This window comes from Falco punctatus (genome assembly GCF_963210335.1).
Source record: "Falco punctatus genome assembly, chromosome: 3".
In the NCBI taxonomy this organism is placed as follows: Eukaryota; Metazoa; Chordata; class Aves; order Falconiformes; family Falconidae; genus Falco; species Falco punctatus.
The window spans coordinates 81,681,777-81,705,829 of NC_137582.1; the positions used below are offsets into that span (position 1 = coordinate 81,681,777).

At 42.2% G+C, this 24,053-nt stretch overlaps 1 long non-coding RNA gene across 1 annotated transcript in view; it reads right to left on the reverse strand.

The window, feature by feature from the left end:
- Positions 1-24,053, reverse strand: part of LOC308060394 — a 46,182-nt gene that overhangs the window by 14,414 nt on the left and 7,715 nt on the right. The window contains exon 2 of the long non-coding RNA XR_013926704.1: positions 1-23,873. This exon is cut by the window's left edge and continues 14,414 nt beyond it. This is a non-coding gene — a long non-coding RNA (uncharacterized lncRNA). The remainder of the gene's footprint in view (positions 23,874-24,053) is intronic.

Consider the following 24,053-nt stretch of genomic DNA (forward strand, 5'->3'; position numbering starts at 1 on the left):
AAGGCTCTGCAGAGGGATCTGAACAGGCTGGACTGGTGGGCCAAGACCAATTGTATGAGGAGAAGTGCTGGGTCCTGCACTTGGGTCACAACAACCCCACACAACACTACAGGCTTGGGGAAGAGCAGCTGGAAAGCTGCCTGGAGGAAAAGGCCCTGGGGGTGCTGGCTGACAGCCGGCTGAACATGAGCCAGCAGTGTGCCCAGGTGGCCAAGAAGGCCAACAGCACCCTGGCTGGTATCAGAAACTGTGTGGCCAGCAGGACAGGGGAAGGGATTGTGCCCCTGTACCTGGCACTGGTGAGGCTGCACCTCGAATGGTGTGTGTGGTTTTGGGCCCCTCACTGCAAGAAGGACGTAGAGGTGCTGGAGCGTGTCTAGAGATGGGCAACGAAGCTGGTGAAGGGTTTAAAGCACAAACCTTGTAAGGAGCAGCTGAGGGAACTGGGCTTGTTTAGCCTGGAGAAAAGGAGGCTCAGGGGGGACCTTACTGGTCTCTAGCACTACCTGAAAGGAGGTTACAGGCAGGTGGGGGTAGCTCTCTCCCAGATAAAAAAGTGACAGGAGAAGAAGAAACAGTCTAAAGTTATGGCAGGGGAGGTTTAGACTGGATATTAGGAAAAAATTCTTCACTGAAAGGGTGGTCAAGCATTGGAACAGGCTGCCCAGGGAGGTGGTTGAGTCATCATCCCTGGAGGTATTCAAAAGACATGTGGATGTGGTGTTTAGTGACATGGTTTAGTGATGAACTTGGCAGTCCTGGGCTAACAGTTGGACCTATCTCCAAGGTCTTTTCCAACCTAAATGATTCTATGATTCTATACATAGAATTCAGGACCATTCAATGAAATTCCATTCTTTCATGCAGCCATATCACTGGAGAATTTGACTTACTGAGTTTAAAAAATGATCTCTAAATAGTCTGTACTTATTGAGGGGAGGAAGGATTTTATTTTTTTCTGCAGGCATCAGTTAGCAAGATCATAGAATTATAGAATTTTATTGGTTGAAAAGGACCCATGAGGATCACCTGCTCCAAACTCCACCCTAAAGCAGAGCCAACTTAGATTACATTATTCAGGGCCTTGACCAGTTAAGTTTTAAGTGTTTCTGAAGCTTGCAATCCAATGAAGCCTCTCAGCAATCTCATTAATTGCAATTTCCCCCCTCTAACAATTAATTAGAATTTCACATGTTGCAACTTCTGTCCATTGCCTCTCATCCTCTCATCCTATCCCTAAGAAGCACCTGTCTCCATTGTTTCTAAACCTTTCCTTTAAGTAGTTGAAGCAAGCAACAAGATTCTTCTCTTATCCTTCCATTCTAAAGACAGCACAAATAGTTTGCCCAGCTGTTCCTTGCATGTGATATGCTCAGCTCCCTAACCATCTTGGTGAGCCTCTGCTAGAATCGCTCCAGTATGTCAAAGCCCTTCTTGTAGTGGAGTCACAAAACTGGACACGGTACTACTGATACAATTTCAACAGTGCTGAATAGATGGGAGAAAAAATGCCTCCCTGCCTGCTGGCTTCACTCTTGCTTATGAAGTTTCAGTATTCTTTGGCCTTCTTCACCACAGGCGTGCACTGCTGACTGAACACATTGTCCATGAGGATCCTCAGGTCCTTTCTGACAGTAAATGGTATCAACAAATGGAAACTGGTTAATGCTGGCGTTATCCCAAAGAAAAGATTTAATAAACAAGAGAAGTATGAGATGGGCCCGCGGTTAAACACATTCAAGCAATTCAGTTTGAGCTTGTCAAAACAGGGTGATGTTGATTTACTTCATTTTATTGCCACAGTAATTCGAATGTGTTACAAACTACTGTCTCAGAGCTTCAGCTTACCTCCATAATAAAACTTTTCTAGAAATTAACCATCATTTTCTTCTCACTTTTGATACTAATAAACTATAGTTGTTCAAGTGTTAGAACCTGAAAATTAGTGTGTATCTACCCTGCAAACAAAAAGTGCATTTGTTGACTGCCTGCTGTGACTCTCCTCAGTTGACCACTAGAAGCTATCAAGCTGCTCTAATATTTCAATGTGTGAAAATTTTCCCTTCACCTTCCCTTCCCTGTTTATAGATTACTTGGCTGTGTGCTGCAATTAAGCATATGAAGTCTATGGACAGAAATCCTGCTATGTGTATTTCTGGTAGGATTCCATATCACACTTGCTGCTTCTTGAATATTGATAGGAAACCACAAGATGGAAAGAAAGACAAGTGTTTTGCATCCTGGTTTATGGCTGGGGTAAAATGACTGACATAAACATGGAAGACATTTAAAGTCTCTAAGAATCAAGCAACAAAATGGGAACAGTAGTTGTTAGACTACAAGGTAGGACATAGATGAGAAACAACAGTTCGCACCGTGGTTAACCCTAAGCCTCCGTAGAGACAGTACCTGGATTTCAGTAGCCTGTAAAAATGTTCTTTCTCATTTCAACAAACTGATTCTGAACCTTTTGGTTTCCAGGAACACTACAAAGGTCTCAGACTTTCTGCAAAGAGTGAAAGTTAGTCAGAAATACAGTCACCCAGTATAGACTTGGGTGGATCAGAGCAAGTTGCTAGTGTCATGGATTTTTTTTTGTCTCCAACATTGTGTCAGCTTGGAATGATTGTTTCCTTAATTCACCATTACAGGTACAGTGAATGTTTTGCTTTTCATCAGTAAATGGAAATCAAACTGATAAAAGAAACACCTGGGTGGTGTGAGACTAAATGTTAAAGTGGTTTGTAATTTTGAGATGAAAAGAACTGTTAAAATAAAAAAGTCTCATCACTAAAGTCATATCATTCTTCAAATTTAGTACCAGAATCATCTACTTGAGTATAACCTTCCAAATTAATCTCATTTTCTTCCCTCTTATATAACTTTGCTGGTGAAGAGTTAATGCTTAGACAGCAAAATAGGAAGCTGAGATCATAAGAAGTATCTGGAAATATTTTATAAACATATTCATGGAACACAGTTGTTTACCATAATGGTCATGTTCAATTACGGTGTCTACCTGAACTTTTTTCTTACATTTTTATCTCGCTAAGTTGTTCCACTTCTTCTTTAACATGGAAAGCCAAGCAATTTTACTCCACCTTTCTATAGCTTAGATCTATTGCAATAATCACTGCTTATCTTTCACAATGCTTTATCATATTTTTTTTCCTTTTTTTTGGCCTCCCTTATGTTGGCTAGGCCTTCCTGTGCGTCATTCTCTCCGAAGTACTGATACCCTGTCTCTCAGAACTCATTAGCCACCTCCTTGGTGGCAGATCTAGTCTGGTTTTCTTCACATGCCCCGGCCTCCGAGCTCCTGTTACGGGGTATTTGCCTTGGTGATAGGGTATCACATTGGCCAGAACTTTGGGGTAGATCTGCTTGCACCTTTCCTAAAATAAACCTACCAAAAATATCCAAGCGTCTTTCAATCTCTAAAGCTAGGTCTCATGAGAACACAAACTGGAATACAATAATTTTGCTGACAGTGGAAAATATAGCTGGTTTGGCTGAGATAATCTAGAACAACTGTAAACAACTTTCCCCTGCTGATTGTCCAGGCTAAGTTATGCCAGAAACTATAGCTATAGCAAATATCACACTGTGCCTCTGGACCCCAAAGAAAACCTCGTCTGCCAGACTGCTCCTGCGACACCCTGGCTCTGCTGACCCTGACTTGAGCCCCAGAACATTTCCCCATCTCAGAGCTCAGGGGAGGTGCTGGCAGCCCTCTTCCAACAAGGCTCCACCTGCAACACGGTGACAGCTGTCAGGACAAAGCAGTAGTTACCCTGTCAGCCTGCCTGCCTGCCTGCTATCTCACTTCAACCTTTTCAAGACAAGAGAAGTACCCACAGAGCAAACAGGGAGCCAGAAGGAAGTGATACTGACGGCCACGGTCTGCTTTCCCTGACATTAAACTCTCCCATGGGCAAGGAGTGTATTTTTCTCTAAGCCTGATGAAAGGCCTCATGTATGTTATTCACAGGAGACAATTTTACACCTAAACAGATGCCTTAGGGGAGAAGACTGGCCAGCTGCTTCCAGGCTCCAGGCTCAGGGGAACAGTGAAATTTGGCTGCTGTCCCTGAGCCATGCCAGGGACTGTGCTAATGGTGTAGAGGTACAGACGACTGCAGAACAGTGCTTGAGTGTGCGCGTGGGCTGCAGTTTATTGGCAGATGTAGAGGTAGTAACAGACTCTTGCTGGCAATAACAATACAAAAATATGCAACGCTCGCCTTAATTTGTGGTCTGCCTGTCCCAGGAAATTAAACAGCAGGGGGGCACGAGCCTGAGTGAAAGCAAATGGCAGCAGAGCTCACAATGGGTATATGCCTTGTGGAGAGTAACAAGCCTTTTGGGACAAAGGACTAAAGGGTATTACAGCTGTCTATCATAGACAGACCTTAAAGAATTTCCCTTAGAAGTTGTATTTAATGACATACACCACAGATGGGTTACCAGTAAGCAAATCACTGGGAAATCTGGACTGCATGCTCTAGGCCAGGAGTGCTCGTAAAGCGTGGGAGAAGGGCTGCAATCACACTCACCTGCTGATGCAGCCTGCAATGCAGCCACGGGCTTATCAGCCTCTCACTGACACCTGGCTGGAGTGCTCGTGGGATGTAAACTTGGGCTGCTTGTTTTGTGGTGTCTTCCAGGGGTTTACCATGAAGCCAGGGCACAATGTACATGGAGAGGAATTTGAAACTGCTGCCATCTCTGGATCATGGAAGCAGCCAATACAGAGACTGAACTGGTGTGCTGGAAACGTGGGCAAAGTCTTGTGTAATACTCACCGCTCCTGCTGCTTGTTTTGGGGTGGGTGGCAGGGGGAACAAACCAAACCACAAAGGTCCCACCATCTACAAAACTAGTTTTCTGACCCAAAGCAAAAATGTCAGAAACCTTGAGAGACCATTCTGAGCAACTCTTAACCAAGTTTTTCAACTCATGAAATGAGTTAATGTGCATGTCTGGATTATCCCTTTTGGGGAAGTGTGACAGAAATATCTAGACTTTTAGTTTGACCTTGGGTTTTGACCACAATCTTACGAAAATAAGTGAAAAGACCTCCTGGTGGGAAAAGGAGATTGTTCCTTCCCTGGGGGTGAACTGAGTTTGCTCAAGCTGTGGCATGTAGTAGAAGTAAGTCATAGCACGGAGGCAGAAGTCTACAGCCAAAGAGAAACCTGAAAGTCTTAAGAGTCAGTTTGTGATTTTTTTAATAGATCTGAGGAATGCTGTGTTTGACTTTTATGCAAAGCATAGTCAGAGGCTTGCTTTCACATTTGGTATAAAAAAGGCCTGACTTGCCAGGTGCATTTAAGCATTTATTCAGCTGTTTCTCTCTATACATCAGCCATTGCAAGACCATTTGCTGGAAATGACAACTTCACTGGGGTAAATGTGCTAACCTTTCTTCAAAAACACTGCTAAATAGAGAAAGGAGCGGAGCGTAATTCAGCTCTATCAGCAAGATTAGCCACATTTGTGGTATTTCAGGGAATTTTTTTTTATTCCTGGACCCAAATCTCTGATCCAGTGTGTGTTGAATCATGACTTTCTAGATAATCCAAAATATTTTCAGGGAACTTTGTGCAATCCATTAATTTAAGGGTTTGCTCCATGCCAATTCCCTGACCATTCAAAATGCATACACACATGTAGACTCATTTGTTTAGAGTAAGCCCAACTAGTTTTCTCTGTGAAAATGCAAATGCAGTTCCCACAACCACTTGAAATAGGAAATATGAGTAAGAACATGTCAGAGTTGGCTCTTTCTCCCAAGCTCAAACACCTAGACATAAGGACCTATGGTACAGAGCACACACCCTTACATTATAGCAACATTGTAGAAACAACTAATCTGATGAGCTGTGACAGTTGTCTTCACGGTGTCCCAAAGACTTTGAACAAAAACTCCACAATACCTGATAACTGCATCTTAGAGCCAAGGGGCTGACATGTGGCTCAAGTTTCCCTTGGTCTTTAAAGGCTGCGCAGAGTGCATGTAAGGAGTCCACCGGCTCTTGGCTGCATGGGACCAGCCCTTCTCAGTTCCACTTATGCAAGCTACAATCAGACAGATAGGTGAAATGAATGTGGAAGGACAATGTTGTGGATGAAGGCTAAGCCATTTAAGCAGTTCCAGCTATATAAGAACAAACAAGTATTTAATCTAAAGACTGTAGACTGACCTGTATCAAATGAAAACCATATGCAGAGGTTTTACAGAATCTGACTGACTGTGATGCACAGAAAGCCTTAGACATAGCTGCCAATCAGTGCCCATAACTCTCAGTGACACTGGTGAGTGGCTTGTCAAACTGAAAGCAGAAGCTTTAGTTCTTATAATTGAGAGGTTTTTACGCATTCTAATTACTGATGTTAAATTATTTACTCCTTCTTTAAACTTTTCATTTTTACTCCAAACCCCCTGTGTGTCACACTTCTTCATGGGGCTTAGCTCTTCTATTTGTTTTTTTTCTGTACTCTGCTTACTGTTCATTTAAAGCCTTCATGTTCATTATTTTATTTCTTACAGGTTGTTGTAAGTGGTCTCCTAAGTTCTTTTTCCTGGCTAAGGGATAGTGTAGATTCACTTTGGCACTTGCTAGTGCTTGTACAGTCTTCAGGTTTCATTTTCACTTTATCACTGACCTGTGTAGTCTGATCTGACCAACAGATCAGTTTATGAGAACGGCTGTAGTAGGTTGCAGTCCTTTCTGCTCTCAAGTTTAGTAAGAATTCTTCATACAGAAAACATCTTTGCACTGCTGAGATTTTAAAAAATGGACTTTTTGTTTGTTTGTTGTGGTTTTTTAAATGTACTGTGCTCCCATGTAAATGTACCGGTGTCCCTTCTGTGAAAATAAACTGAGAAAAAATCCTGAAAAGCTATATGGAGATATTATACAGTTTCAGCCTTAGCTGAATTATTATAGGTATGCTATAAATCCCTGAAATCACACAGATCGTAATGAAGATGCTGGCTCACCCACAGCAATATGGACAGGGTGCAATGCTGTGTACCTTTTCTGATTTCGATCTAGTACATTGATGCACCTTATTTAATGCAGATCAACCAAAATCAATGTCTAGCACAGGGACATTCTTCATTTCACTCTGTTGGTCCAGAATACCTGTCCTCAACTGTATCATTATGCAATATAATATATGGGGGGAAAATGGATTATGATCTAAATATCACTTCAAGAGGCAAAATCTGTGTTATTTGTCTGAGGAAACTCACTGTGTATTGGGTGGTTACCTTCTTCCTTCTGCTTTAGTTGGCTGCTTAATTAAGGTCCTGTTTTACAATACTGAATAATGCATATTGATTAATAGCTTTCACAAAAACTGCGAGAGTAAGATTAGCATCTGGTGGACTTGACAGATGCACAAGCCACTCACAATGGTTTTCTGTCAGACAATTCAGTCCCCAGAAAAGGAGACTGCATGACTAATGAACTTTGCACCTCCTCTTCATGTGCTCATCTGCTTTCCCATTGATCTAATTTATTAGGTGCTTACGTGAGTCACAGTTAGAACACTGAAGTGGGAGTTGTTGGTGGCAGCCATTGTAATAACCGTAAAGCAAGTAAGATACAACTCAGGAAAGTGGGAAATGATGTCTAAAAAGCAGGGAACACCTGTTTTCAATTCATGCGTACACTAAATATTTGCTATTAATTAAATAGTTACAATCAGGGTTTGATAACGTATTTACACTCACACCTATTTTTACAAACCAGCATTCTTGCAATATTGCTGGACTTTTGAAAAGCAAGGTTCATGCATCTATACTAAATGAAATCTTTCATAACGGATCGCTATGATGAACTGAGTAGACCATCTGATAAACAGAATAGAGAAAATATTCCTAGGTTGCCACAGGGAGCCACTTCTGTGGCCCCTATGTACACAGCTAACAAAGTAGCAGATGGGGCTCAAAATAAACTTGATGTGTTTGAAATGTAGTTGAGTCATGAACAGACACTTTGAACTGATGGCAGAAAGTCTTTAGGAACCATCAAAAAATTGCTGCTGTCTACAAGGGTCAATAGAAGCTGTTCAGTTGGTTCTTGGGAAGCATGTCAGTACAGGTGCAGTACACCACAACCTTTTCTGCTTAGTCCATTGATATTTGAGAGGAACAGGAACATTGTGTTTCAGGTGATAAAATAGAGTAGGGAAGAGACATTTCAGTGAGGAACACAGATGTGAGCTAGCTCAAGGCAAACAGTAGTGATGTAATTGTACATAGGATTTATTCTGACAGAGTATAGAAGTAGGGTTGTCTAGGGGTTTTTAGGTGCAAACCACCTTTATTGCTAGAAGCCCAGAAAACTGAAGAATGCTTGTACGCATGTCATAAAAGAGGACATCATAAAGTGAATGTTCAGCTAGTTGATAGATATTTTTATAAAAGGAGAATTTTGCTGACTGTGAAAATGTCTAGCACTTCAACACTGAACTAATCATTAGGGAGAACAGAAATATGAAATTCAATAAGGAGAAGTGCAAAATACTGAATCAACATTGAAACTGACTGCATGAACAGCAGTCCTGCTGAAGAGGACCTGGAGGTAACAGGGGATAGCAGGTTGAATATAAGCCAGCAGTGTGGTTTTATTGTAAACAAGGCAGATTATTTACTGCGCCAGATTAAGATCATGACAAACAGACTGAGAGAAGTTATTAGCTTTCTCTACTTGGTACTATTAGTGAATTCCCATCTGTATGCAGATATAGGTCCCTAAGTTTAAAAAGCCCATGGAGAAACTGGAGATGATCCAGCAGAGAACAGCTAAGATGGTCAGGGACCCAGAGCATATGTGAGGAGCTGGACTTCGTTGGTCTTGTGAAGAAGTGCCCTAACATCAACCTACATCTATATAAACGGCAGTTAAAAGCTGATGGGCCACACTCTTCTTTGCAGAAGCTGGTGATAAGACAAGTGGTGATGGATTTGACTTATAGTTTGGGAGGCTCAACGTGCACATTAGAGAAAGATGGTCACCAGAAGAGTACTGCAGCACTGAAACAGGCTACTCATAGAGCAGCCAGTATTTCTGATTTTGAATGTTTTCAAGACTTACACAAAGCCATGGCTGACCTAATCTGGCACAGCCACAGTCCTGTTTCAAGAAGGAGGTTGCAGTAGAGACCCCCAAGAGGTCCCTTCTAAACAATATTTTTACAGTTTTAGGGTGGTTTTCCTCTCCATTTCCTCATGTGATCTAGTTGTAAGCATTCTAAAGGCAGGTAGGAAGACTGAAGCTATACCAGCAGCACACAATTTAAAAGGCTGCCCTAGAACTGAAGCAAGGATTTGTAGAGATTGCTTGCAAAGGTAGCAAAACGGAACATAAAAGATAAATTAAAACTCAGCAACAAGGCAATCTGACACCAACAGAGCACAAGCTGAGAAGAAGCGTTGAGAGGCAAGAGCACTCTAAGCCCCTTTTTGAAAGCTGAGAAGGTGAGCTAGCCTATAGCAGCACTAAAGTAAAAACTTAGATTTCTAACACCATTTGCACAAAGGTATCACTACAGTATGAAAGTGAACAATGGCACTTAAAGAAACAGAGATCCTGTGGAAGAAAAGTAGCTTTCTGTCTCTCTTCCTCAGAGACCTTTAAAGCCCCAAGCCTTTGCCCACTTGTAAAAGTCTGGGGAAGAAGAATGAGATGAGAGACTCATGTTACTGTAGAGACTCACTTCAACAACTAGAAGCTCAACAAGGCAGACCACGTTATTTCTCTTTTAAGCTGTGGTGAAGTACTTTCCATTTGTTTAACATAACAAATCAGAAATAGAGGAATGGCATAGAATTTATGACTTATTTAAAGGTAAATTTGGTGTTTAAAAAGATCATGTAGCCACCGATTCAAACATAGTTTTGTTTGAAAGCTGTTTCAGTAGGTTATGCCTACATTATGTGTGCAGCCACTAATCATTTCTTGAAGGAAATCCTATACCTAGCATGATTTCAGAAGCGGAGGAAAGCGAGCCAAACACTTTTGACAGCAGCACAGCTATTTACTGATATAAATCAGCCAAGACACTGTGTCTAGGTACTGCAAGAAATCTATCTGCAATTACCCAGGACTGGCACAATGCAGTCTCTGTGGTTCACCAGTTAAGTCAATTGTTGCATTTGTATGGCATTTGATTAACTGAAACTGCTGATTTATGAATTATGTTTAAATTTTTACCAGAATTTGGTTACTGTGCTTATTAATGCATTGCCATTTTAATAAAAATCATAGTAATTTAGCTTAGTGTATGCTCAGTTAGGTAAATACTGGTCTGTTCAATACAGTTGAGTTGCATGGAATGAACATTGAGACCTTAAGTAACCTTAGACAAGAAATTTTTAAGTCAGTTGTTTCTCTGCAGGTACATTTCCTTTCAGCAGCAACTCAAAAAGAATTAATCCATTGTGGAATTAGCTCTTTCCAGAAATGCAAATCTTCTTCAGCAGAACAGCATTACTGAACAAAATAAGCAGTTTTATTGGTCAGGCAATTGGGGAGTGACTTTTTCTTGGAAGAGCTTACAGAAGTTTTAAAGTATGGAAGATAGAACAACTTGCAACCACAGCACAGCAAGAGATGCAAGGAAACAGGAACCCAAACTGTATGGGAAGAAGCCAATTTTTATTTTATTACTTTTATCATTATGATTTTAGGTATAACCTTCTCAGCTGCTGCCTTTGTTCCAATTCTGTTATTACAAATTGAAAGTTGTTAATATTCTTTGCATTTCTATTTTCTCCATACTTTTAATCATGACACTCTCTTGAAACACAAGGTTAAAGATACGGGGTTTCCTAGTCCAGTAACCTGCTCTGTTGCAGACAATCTTATAGCATAATCTTTTTAAAACTCAGTCAACAACCTTAAAAAATAAAAAAAGGGTTTTTTCTTACCTTGCAATGTAGAAATGCATAGATCTTAAAGACTTTTCTGAAGAAGCAGCAAAACAGCTTCTTCAGCAGCTACATCTATACCACAAAACACCACTAAATTGATTTCAACACAGACATACACAGATTTATTCCATTCAGCTCCTTCAAGATTAGAGAGCAAATGCACTTAGAAGCTGAATTATTTTGGGGGTAAGGCAGGAGGAGGAGGGAACAGGGAAAGAGAAGAAGAAAGAGAAATCACCACAGTAGCATGATACAACCTTTTTCTAGTTGTTAGATAAAAATGACTGAATTTTACAGGTCAAAGAGACATTCCCTGATTCTCCAGTCTGCTATTCAAAACATAACTGTAACATCTCAGTTCCTCACAACCTTGAATATTTTCACAAATTCAGTCTTCCCAAGGTAGGCACAAGTAAAATCAGTCTGCTTTCAGAAAACAAAGGCATGGGTAAATTCCCCAAAGCAGTTGTGCAAGTCTAATAGAGGTATCTCATTTCCACTGTGGAGCCCAGGAGCATGCTTTGAGCTGTCTGGGCTCCCTACAGAGAACATGAGGAGAGTCAAGGTGCATCCAAATACAACTCTACAGCCAGCTCAGACAGATAACCTGTTGTATTTCCTTCAAACTAACATGAATCAATATCTCTGCTGGTTAGAAATGGAGCCTGAAGTTGGTTAGCTCAGATGTAAATATTTAAATTTTAAAACATCGCCTTCTAGTCAAATTAATCCTACCTGGAACAGCTAAAAACTGCCTAGAGTAAGCTGACAGAGAATATTCAGTACACATATGACTCAAAGTCTGAATCTTCTCAGATACTTCTCTGGAGGCTTCCAGGGGAGATCTCCATCTCTACATAAGATCCTCAAGCTGGATTCTCTGTTGAAGATGATCCTAAATTCTTCCTTTCAAAAATGTAGAGTTCACTCTTTAAATAAATAAATAAAAGACACTGAAAAGTATTCCATCATTCTTCTAGAACAGTGGGTAGAGAGTTTTCCTCATAATTCAGCACTCAGGCTCATGTCTTCTTCTACCTGAAAGTGCAAGAATCAGGACTGTAGCTTCTTGTCTCCTCAAAAAGTTTCCTAATCATTAGGTCACAGGCTGTCTGGGACATAGCAGCTAGGAGACAGGGACAAGGAGGAAAGGTTTGGATTACAAGTGCCACCTCCCATTTTTGCCTTTTGGAAATGTGCCCTGTTTAAGGTAGAATTGCAGAGTGCTCAGAAGGCAGCTGGAAGAGCAAGCACACCAACACATGCTCTCACTTGCTCTGGTTGCTGCAACACAGGTGCCCCTGTGACCTCTGGCCACAACCCAGCTGCTGCACGCAGATCGCCGCACACGCACAGAGAACAGGGAGCCCCGCACCCAGGAAAAGAGTTAGAAATGGAGTTTAATGGGAAGACAGGACAGACTGCGCTGGTCAGACACAGAACACGGCTTTCCCACAGAACCTAACGCACTGTAAACATTGTTTGTTATCTGAGGTGTCTTGTAAAAAAGTAATTATAATGCTAGCCACTGCATCTGTAGTTTGCCAGTATACAGCCAGTAACAGAACTGGATATGGCTGCTGTGCACAGGGTATGACTGCACCAGCCCTGTTTCCTCAAGAAAAAAATTCACCTGCTTTGGTGGGAAGAGAACTGACTGGGTTTTGTATGGGTTTTTTTCACTACCAGGCATTAATTATGTTTAAGGTCCATAAATCTGGTCTTGGGGTTTTAAAAATAATAAATCATTCTGTGTAAGCTCTGCAGCATTTTATTTATTTGTTTGTTGTTGTTCATGCGGTACTACAAACTGGGAAGACTTGTGTAACAAGCCAGGAAATTTCAACACCAAATCTACTTGCTCTAAGTCTCTCCCATGTTTATCCAGATTCAAGAGATTTTCTTGCATGACTTTATTCATGGCCAGCCCCATATCCTGGAATCCAAATTAAAATCTTCCTGTCTTACTCATTTAGTAAAAAAGGTAAATCTGTAAAAGCCCCTAAAAGCAGGTATAGTACATGAAATGATTGCAACAGTCCACCAATATTTCATGGTGGATAATTTATTATGCAGTTGGTTTATAGCAACTAAATTAGAAGCAAGTAACCACTAAAAGTAATCCCCAAACTTCACAAACTGATTTTAATGGAAAAGTAAAGTTGCAAGAGCAACCAGATTTGAAGCATGCTATGCAGTATCCTTAGCATTTTTGGTTTACTAGCCTTTAAGGTGATTCCTTGCACTCTGACAAGTATTCAGAGCCTTCTTACTGCAGGAGAAAAACCATCAGATTTAGACCCTGTATTGTCTAGAATAATTTTTCTCCTACTCCACAACTCTAATGCTGGAGACAGCAAATCATTCAGCTGTTCAAGGATTTGCATGTATTTTTGGAAACCGTAGACTGACTTTCCTGTTGTTATTTGACTGAAGAATCAAAACTGGCCACAAGTAGCAGTGCAGCATAAATGCATGAGTTTATTCTTTGTAATATGAAGCATCAAAGGGAAAAACAAGAAAGAATCTTTACAGAACTAAGTATTATTAACTTATCTGACTTCTGGCATAGCTCCTTCTCCACTTGCAGATCTGCCATTGCAGAACAGGTTCAGTGCCATGGCAGCAGGCAAGAAGCAGAATGTCATACCTGGGGAAGCATCAGAGTTGTCCAAGCATAAACCACATATTGTCAACAGGAGGAAGAGGCAAGGGATAGTAGTGGTAGGTTTCCACTTGTGGAGGACAGAAGCCCCCATCTGCCTACTTGGCTTGCTATCTAGAACAATCTGTTGCTTGCCAGGGGCTCAGATCCAAGATGCTGCAGTGGAACCACCAAGGCTCTCAGGCTATCACTCTCTGCTGCTTGTCCACATGAGCGCCAACGATACTGGCAGGGGAGGAAACCAGGAGAGTCAAGAATGACTACAAGGATCTGAGAGTGAGGATCAGGAACTAGAGACTGGCCAGCCTCACTGTTTCCACAGCACAAACCATTGACCAAGGCCCCTTGCAGAATATTTCTGGGCCCGTGCAGAAAAAAGGTGATTAGGAAGAATCAGCATGGGTTTACCAAAGGTCAGTTGTGTCTGAACAACCTGATTGCTCTCTATGATAAATGACCGGACTTGTGGACAAAGGGAGAGCAGTGGATGCCTCTGACCTTGCCTTTAGCACTTAGTCCCTTTCAAAACACTCTTCTTTCTCTTGACTTAAAGAATAAAAACTACATCTGATAAATTTCTTTAGTATTTCTACCAGTTAGCACCTGGGTTCTTAGCAGCTTCCGAGCACAGTTACTTGAAGTGAAAGAGTTTACACAAAGTTATGTGTGTCAACTTACAGTTTCACCTTGCTGCCAATACAGGGATTATATTCTCATATTTACTCATGTTTACTTACATGAATAAACAATCATATTTTCATTGCATTGACAGGTTAGTCTCCTGTGCAGAGGTGGTGGAGGTCTGCAATCCAGCAAGGGGAAGTTTTCTGCAGTACAAAAGCAGATGCTGAGTGGATATGGGCTGGCCCAGCACCTGACCACAAGTGACCAGAGGCAAAACACAAAGTGTCAAGAACAGGATGAGAAACTGAAGATATTAGAGCAGTAGCTGCCGAAGAAACTTTCTGAGCCTCTCTTCACCCTGGCAATCATAGAATCATAGAATGGTTTGGGTTGGCAGGGACTTGAAAGACCACCTAGTTCCAACCCCCCTGCCATGAGCAGGGACATCTTCCACTAGACCATGGTGCTCAAAGCCCCATCCAGCCTGGCCTGAACACTTCCAGGGATGGGGCACCCACAACCTCTCTAGGCAACTTGTTCCAGTGCCTCACCACCCTCACAGTGAAGAATTTCTTTCTAATATCTAATCTAAATCTACCTTCTTTTAGTTTAAAACCATTACCCCTTGTCCTATCACTACAGATGTCTGTCCCCATCTTTCCTATAAGCCCCCTTTAAGTATCAAAAGGCAGCCATAAGGTCTACCCAGAGCCTTCTCTTCTCCAGGCTGAATAACTCCAGCTTTCTCAGCCTGTCTTCATAGGAGAGGTGCTCCAGCCCTCTGATCATCTTCACAGCCCTCCCCTGGAGTCACTCTAACAGGTCCATGTTCTTCATATGTTGGGGGCTCCAGAGCTGAACAGAGTGTTTAGAATCACCGACAACATCACACCTGCAGATTTGGAGCATTTGACTGGAGACTGCAGTCTGTCCTTACTCTTTGGCTGAGTGGAGATTCCCCTTCTTTCTGTCTTTCCTGGACTTTCCCCATCTGGGTACCTCAAGGTGTTGCATGGAGATGTGTTGCATCTGGAGAACCTGCTCTGTCAGCTGCCATCAACACTTACCATTCTCCTTCTTGACTTGCTTTACCATTGCTTTAAGGGTCTTCACTTTCCAGGCAAATTCATTTGAAGCTCTCTACTACAGATCTCTATAGGTGAAGCAGCACATTCAGTCCTGAAGTGCAGCCCACTCTGCCTACATACACGCTCACATAGGCCTGAATAGACCATTCCTGTCTCAGTGGACTAGTTTCCTCCAGAAACAGCCACCAGCTTCAGCATGTTTTTTGATGGCAGTGAGGCACTGTGGGCATGGAGCACAGGCACTTGCTTTCTGCAAAGCAAGACATATGCTCTCATCAGCATATGGAAATCACTCCATCAAGTGGGGCAAAAGCTCCCCCGCTATCTGACTCCTGCAGACAACAGCAGGAAACACAGCCACTGAATAGCCCTCTCCCCATGCTGGCAGCCCATGCACACCTTCACTTTTCTCTCTACCACCTCTGCATGTCAGTGCTGACCTACTTCCCTATCAACCCTCTGCCATGATATTTTCCATCACTACTGCCACCCATTTTGAAGAAGGGCAAGGTGTCCTTTGAAGGCTTACAGTAAATCACTGTCCCTACACCTCTGCCTTTTTAGCATTCCTTCCTTTAGTAACACCTTCTTCAAACTGAAGGAAAAGGAGAAATACTCAGAGTCTAAGAACACAGTTACTGGCCAAAAACAAGAGGGTCACGAAACCAGGTGCACGAATGGCCTCAAAGGACTAGAAGCAAAAGACCTGAAAGGGAGAGGACACTGGTAAGAAAGAAAACCACCACCAAAGCAAATACAGAACAAAGTTGGTCCTGGGGGAGAAGGAAAGCTCCCATTCATCCTCAGCTTTTGACTTCTTAACTTGGAGAGTCACAGCTAGATTTAAACTTATCAGCTTTCATAGCTGCTTTCCCATCCCTAATGTCACTACTCAGCACTTATGAGGCAACTTGCACCTAGCAGACTTCTGCAAAGTTGCAAAGCCTCTGTCTTCTCTTTTAGGCACATTGTCATCAACAAAAAAATCCCCCACTCAGACTAACCATCCATATACATCTTCCTTCTCTTCATGCCTTCACAGACCCATACCATACACATGTAAGTTTTCAGAGTAAGCTCACCTTGGTTGTGATAGGCTCTTTTCTTCTCACTTGGAGTACTTTCAGTGCTTTCTGTCTCAGTAAGAAGTCCTGCCTCTAGCTTCCAGAGCTACACAAGTTCTACAATTACTCCTCAGTCTTTGCTTTAGACCCATTTAAAACAGACTTTAACTATGACAGGCTATCAGAGGACAGAAAAAAACATACTCCTTACTCCTCTGGCTCTTACTCTTGTCAGGGGCTCTGAAGACACTAATAGCCCTGAACTGACTGTATCAGCTTCACCTGGGATCTCCATCAATGCACCCTCCACTCATTTGCCTGGAGCTCCATTAAGCTCAGACCTTGGCTACTACCTCTTGCTTGAGCTATGTTGTAGGTTTGTCTGCCTGTAGTCTGGTCTCTGGATCTATTTCCTGGCTGAATCTTAGATCTGCGTTCTAAGTAGTTGGTCTCCAGTTCTGCCTCTGGCCTTTTCCTTTGTGTGGACATTACATTTAACTTGTAGCTTTTCCTCTGAGCCTTATCTCCTGCTACTCATAGCTCAGCTTTCTTGGTTTACCTTGGACCTGGTTTGTCATCTCTTTTTTCCTGGGAATACTGAAAGAGCCTATTACCAGCGCCATATCCTATCTGCTGTGTCTGGGTGCTGCAGATCTGTGCCCTGATCAAAAAGGGCACCGTCCCTGCCTGTGCTGTGGTCATCCTCGGCTCCTGTGTCTCTCTCTTGTGGAAAAGCCTTGGTTTTGCTGCTCCTTGGCATCTCTTGCCCTGTGTGGAACAAGGCAATCCCACTGCCATCGAGAGGCCACATGCATGGAGCTCTCATAACTGTGCTGAGAGCTCAGGTAATGTCTTTGTGTTGCCTTTACCAAATGGCTTTCTTCCTTGGGCATGATGTTAGCGTAACTGTAGCCCTGTAATATCGTACTGTCACTGCTAGTAACATGCCACAGGCTTTGTACTGAGTTTGCAAGGGCTCAGAACTGAGGCTTGTCAGGTCTGCTTTGTCTTAATTTCTTTTGACCTGCCTGCAGCTTTATTTTACTTGGCTTGGATGTGGCAGCAATTTTTCTAACTGCCTAGATATCTACATGTGATCTGTTTTGTTTATCTTTGTGTGATACAACCACAGTTTGCTATAGGAGGCAGTAACAAGTAGTTGTTCCAGGTAGAATGAGATTTTTACAACTCTAATACAACGGTACTGAGTAGAGAAATAGAGGTTTGCAATGGTAGCAGAGGCTTACGTGTGGAGACACAAGATGTGGCATAGAGGATTACAGGTATGGGGTGAGAAGAGATGGGGCACGTGGCTGACACTGGAGACCCCATGCTATAAACACTTCAGCAATGCTCAGTTAAACTGCAGACCCAAAGCTGGACAAAACTAGATTTAGGGCTAGGAATAAGAGAAAACAAATAGTATATAACATACAGAAATCTGAATTTAGTATATATGATGCTATGTAACCTTGAGCTGTGACCAAGGAAGAAAGAGAAAGGTGTACAAGCATGTTAGCAAATATACAATGTATGTATATACAGTTTTTTGTGTATTATACACACACACACGTGTGTGTATTAAAAAACAAGCAAACAAAACCCCAAAAAACTAAGAGAAAGGATAGTAGAAAAAAGAAAGGAAGAAAAAAAACTATCAACATAAACATCATAGTTCTCCTGGTAAAGGACTCTACGTGTTGTCTACTTGCTGTGATGTTACCTCTCCTGGCAACCCCAGCATGAAACCACTGACCTTTGGACCCAGAAGAGCAGTGGAAATGTGAGAATAACACCAGGGAAAAGGCAGTAACTAAAATGTGCGTGCTTCGCAATTGAGTGTATTACTGCTATTACTGTGGCTTTTTACTTGTACATAAGTATCCTACCTGCATTATTATTCTTTTTCCTATAATAATTAGATCCAGACTAATGATGATTCCTGAACTAGATTGCTAAGATTTCAGCAATTCAGCTGAAATTCAACAATTCAATTAAGAAATTCAGCAATTAAGATTTACTAGCAATAACTTCTTGGTCTTTATATACGAGGTGTGCTTCCTCCTTGCACATAAACAAGATCTTGAACACAACACCACTCGAGGGGGGCCGAATCCCACTGCCTGCATTCCACTGTTTCTCTGTGAAAGGCCCTGCACAGGATACTGATGTGTCACTTTTCATGGGTTTAGAGAAGGAAAATTCTGATCATTTTTGCTCCTGGCATTCAAGGTAACCACACAGCTTGAAGAAGGAATTGTTCTCCTTGCTTTCAACAGAATTAGGCAGGCATCAGAAAGCAAGATGACTTCTACAAGGGAAGAAGTTTTCCCTTAAAGTAGGAGACAGACCTTTAGGACTAAGAGAGCAGCCTCCAGCACATCTGTGACTATACAGGGCACAGGATTAGATCCAATTTGAGAGGGCTATCAGAATATGATGCCTTCTAGGAGTTTGTGTGATGCCTTCTGGAGGTGTTTTCAGGGAGAAGTTTCTACCCTGGGGACTGCCAGAGCTTGCATCTCCTGAGGGAGATTAACAAACCCAAAGGATGAAGTCCTCTCAAGGCCTTTCTAGAGCTAACAGAGAGTAAGATCTCTCTTGCCCTCTTAGTCTTTCCTCTCTGAAGACAAACACCAGGCACATGGCGGATGAAACTGAGGCCTTTCAGCCCCACACAGCAGAAACCCTTTTTCTCTGTGCTCAGATGGGCAAGACAGACACCACAAAACTCTCCCCCGATGGCTTTCACTTGGGGGCCTCCACAGTGTCCCCCTCTCCTCCTGGGGCCTAGTCTGTGGGTGGCATCCTAAGCTATAAATCCCCCATTTGAATCTGGTTTTCTCTGGCCAAGGTGTAGTAGGAAGGTGCAGACAAGAATAACCATAATCAGCTAGCTATATCCCAGATGTTAGTCTTAGCATTTCTCCAGACCAGATAATAAAACTCTTAATCCATCTTATTAAACAGAAAGGGGTAGTGTCTGCTTAAGCAGAGATGAGAATCTCTGTAGTCAGCTTTTGATCTGGGATTTCTACCCCGTTTCCAGTAGAGTTATTGATATTTGTCTGTGTGTTGCTTATTATATGTTTACTTTTTTGCTTATGTGTTTGGTTGTCCATAGGTAACATTACTTGCTTGGATTGTTTTACTGTTTCTGTACACATTGTATTAAAATGCTTATGGCTGTAATCCACACTTGGTTTCTATCACAAACCAGAGACATGCTCCTAGCAAATTATTCTTTACATCAAAGCTAGTGACTGTTACAAAGGTGAGTTAGGGATTCATAACATTACAGATACTTAGTATTGGAATAAGTTACTGTGTTACATTCATTGACTTCTACAGCTACAGCCTCCAGTGTTCCCTTTGCATGTTTGCTTACACAGCGGAAGTGCAATGAAATAGCTAACCATTGGAACTAGAGATGCTATTTAAACTTCTTTGTGCTCAAGTAAAAACGAGTTATTTCCATCTGTATTCTGAATTACAGGGTTAGTAGTACTGCATTTGTGTTAAGCATGAAAATATTTGTATGTTTCACCTTGGCCTCTCTTCTTGTTTCATAAGCGGAACATGGTCTGGGAGTAAGCAGATGACCTGAGACGGTCAAAGTGTGGGAAGGAAGGTGGTCTTGTTAATTTTAATGGGGCAAGATTTACAGGAGTTATGCATTTAAGTGTTGTCAAATTGTCCCTCCTGGTGCCTAGATTCAAACTTTAGATTCTCAAAAGTCCTGTTTGCTTGATGCCCAAGTCCTAAAAATTTTGGCTAAAAGTGCCAACATTTATATGCTGATGCTTCATACTCTGTAAACATCCGTAGAGATGATCTCATGTAGTATATAGACAGGAGCTGAAGAGGAAGGAGACCACAGTGAGTAGAGAAAGCACTGCTGTCATCTCCTTTATAGAACTGTGAAGTTGATATCAGAGGCAATACTGCAGTGATGGTGTTTCTCTGCCCGTAGAAATCTGGATCTAAAGCTCTTCTTGAACATTCTCACCATATCAGTTTCTCAAGTGGCAGCTCACAGGCTAATACGGACTGCAAGTATCCTGCTGATAGCAGAAGGCTTTCTCTGGACCAAGCACATTATGGGACATGATAAATGTGTGTGAATGAGGGAGGGACCAGAGATTATTTTAAACTTTTGCAGCAAGAGTAGAGGAAATAGAACTGCAGTAGCAATGCTCACTCCTTGCTCCCCCAATCCAACCCTTTGCACATGCATATTCACCTTCCTTTGTTTTGCTGGATGTTACGTGTCCCACCACACCCCTCCCCCTAAAAAAAAATAAAATAAAATGCTGGAATAGCCTTGATACAGGGTATTCTGGGATGAAAAACCCTCAGCATCTCAACCTGTCAGAGATTTGTAGCAACTATAGGTTCTTTTGTAGAGCACTTGCCTAGAAGCTGCTGAATACCTTAGACAACAATAATATATTCACAAAACAAGACTGGAACTATTTCAAGTTAAGGTAATGAAAATCAGTACAAGACCTTATGAGAAGGAAAGATGATACTTATTTTAAACAAAACTTACTCTCCATTCATCCAATCATTCTTTCCTCAGTTTTACTCATAAACATCAAGACATGTGGTGTTAGCAGCTTGGGATGGGTCATTTGTGCACAACATGGAGGATGAGAGGTGCCAGCTACTGAATCTTCACTATGTCTTCTGAATCTCTTTGCTGGTAACAACTGCTTTGGGGCAGTTATTTTGTACTCTTCAGGAGTCACCAGTTATTGGAGCATAATCTTTTGTCTCAGGACCTTGCTTATGATAGCCTCCAAAAAAAAAAGTTATGCAAGGTGACTGCCCATTTTCTTTTATTTCCTCATGTTGGGTATCTTGTGGGTGCAGTCTGTCTTCCTGTTGGAATTCCAGGATGAGGAAAGGGACAACCGATGTGCTATAACTATGCTGCCACCCTTCTGCTGTCAGAGTGCAGGTCGTCTCCTGAGTCAGTTGCACTGTTGCTTGGTGTAAGCAGCACTTTCCTTAGCTGCTACCGATTTTATTTCTGTCACAGATGTCATTGACTATTGATGCCTGCCATTCTTCCAACCTGTGCTCTAGTGTTTCTTGTGGTGCTTTCACGTAAATCTGCTTCTGTTCATGTCATCATCTCAAGCTATGAGTCCCTGCACGTCCTTTATCACAGCAGAGTGCTTTAACCACAACACTGGCCAAACTCAGTGTCTTCCTCAACTGATGAATGTTCAGTTCACCAGTTCATCAGCTTCCACTTCAGTGTGAAGTGGAACACTGCTATCAGAAGGGGCTGTAAACTTTTCCCTGCTCTCAGACTAGCTGGTATCCCAATAGTATAGTACTGGTTTAGCAGAGTGTTCAGATTTTATCAAGATGATAAGGGAAGCCAGAGTAGGTCCTATGCATAGGTGCATAGGACCCCAGAGGCAGTTTTGTATTTCTTAAGTAAAACTGGCCAGAGGTGATTCAAAGTTATGAATATTGACTGCAGGTTAGATGTTTTTCTCCAACCTGGGTGAAGTCATGACAGACTTTGAGAGCAGGGCTTAAAGGACATGCCTCTCCTCAACATATAAGCTAGAGAGGCTCTCCAGGCACTGGGCTTTCTGCCCTCTTCTCTGTAGGGAACAGAGTGCATGCAGGGAACCAGGGGGTCTGTGGTTTTACAAAGCTATGCTAGGTCCAGCCTCCAAAAGAAGTATATTCCTATTTAGTCTTCTGGAGGCACTAATTCAAACAAGAACAGCAGTCTATACATTCAAATATACTCCTTGCAGCTGTGGAACCAGACCAGAGATGTTGAGCATAGATATTCTCCTTCTGGAAGAGTTTCCTATGGAAAGAATAATCAAATACCAAAGAAATTGTTATTAATTTGCCACTACACCCCTGTTTTCTCAGCTGCTTAAGCCTTACCGAAACAGAAGAGAATAAAACACAGAACAAACCCCATAGAATAAAATTATTGTAGCAACATGCAGACAAAAAATCTCCAAGATTAATTTCAAAACCTCAAATATGGAGAGACAGCCCTTGGTCTCAAATCTCATGTTTTTGAAAGGCAATACAGTTTGCAGATCTGAAGTTCAGAATTCCTAAATTCAGTTTCTCCTAAAATATTTTGTATTTAAAGCTTGATTACATGTACACACTACATTAAAATGACATGTGCAGGAATTACAGTAGTTCCTCTTAGTATACGTGCTATGTTTATCTCCATGGTAGCTAAGCAATTTAGAAAAGAATAAGCAAAAAACTTACTGCTGCATACTTCTCTCCTTCAGCCCTCTTCCTGGTTTTCTGTTGTTTGCTAGTCATTAATACTATGAAGCCTGGATCAGAAAATAACAAGGTTAAGAGTCAAGTTATCTAACAGTACAAATCATATTACCTCCAGCCCTTGAATGTTCTTTTCCTGCTGAAGGTATAGTTATTCAGCCTGATCCTGGCCCATCTGAAATGACGAGGGACTAAGGAGTGAGTGTTGAAACCACCAGGTATCAGCTAACAGCTCTTGCCAGAAGCAGGTCTGCCAAGTCTTCCACTTCACCCTTGAGGCTCATAGGCCCCAGCCCTAATCTTATTTCCTTCATGAACAGAGCTAGTCACTCGTGCTTCCTGGGCCACACTGGGCTTCCCTCCAAAACCTGGGACTCCCTCATGCTGACTGAGCCAACTGAGCTAAAAAAAAAACTACATCAGGTAGATGGGCTCCATCAGAGATGGAAGATGTGTGCCTCTTAGCACTCATTTTCACCTCAATTTGTAGGTATTATATGACCCAACATAGGGACTGTTAAGGGAGCTGAGGAATCCAGTAGCCTCTGGGATGCAGGAAATTCCCCTCCCCTCCAAATCCTAGGAGGTTTCTTCAGTCCCAGTATAATGGCTGTGGTTGATGCTCTTCCATTTTCAGGTCTGGCAAGTAGAGAGACTGGCCATGTGCTCCAGACATGCAGATACACACACACATCCAGTATGTGCGGCACTAGCAGGGCCAGCCCCATAGACAGAAGCAGACCAAACGGTGCCTTTAGTGGCACCTGCATAAACAAAACTGCTCTTGCATAAATGTAAGTACAGGTAGCTGGCTGTGTCCTGTTCCTCCTCCCAGTTTATCAGGCTTGAAGTTCACCAATGCAAGCATACACACACACTGTCACTCTCTAGGCTTACAAACACAGCAGGTTCACAAATCCTTCAGACCTTAGTACAGCCTCTCCGCCTGCCCGATACCCACGCTTTGGCTGGGGAACCCTTACCCAGTCACTGGCTCAGGCCTTAAGTCATTCCAGATGTGGATCTTCTGCTTGCCAGCTAGTCCAACTTGAAGTGAATTATGCATATGCATGTGCGTGCATACGCACAGGGCTGAAATTTGCCAGGCAATGTCTGTGTACCATGCTGTCCAGTTGTTGGCACTCACTGTGGCCCCTTCTCAGGTTGTTGACACTTAGACCTCTCCACACAAGCACGGGCTAGAGAGTGAGATTACACAGGAAAAAGTAGTTAAGAATAGGATTTATTAAGATGATAAAAGACTGCAGTCGATGCAGGACTTGATCAGGCAACCATATCAACCAGCAGCTTGCTTATACATTACTGTCCTCTTTTATCCACATTTCCCTCCATTTTTCCATGCTTATAATTCCCCCCAC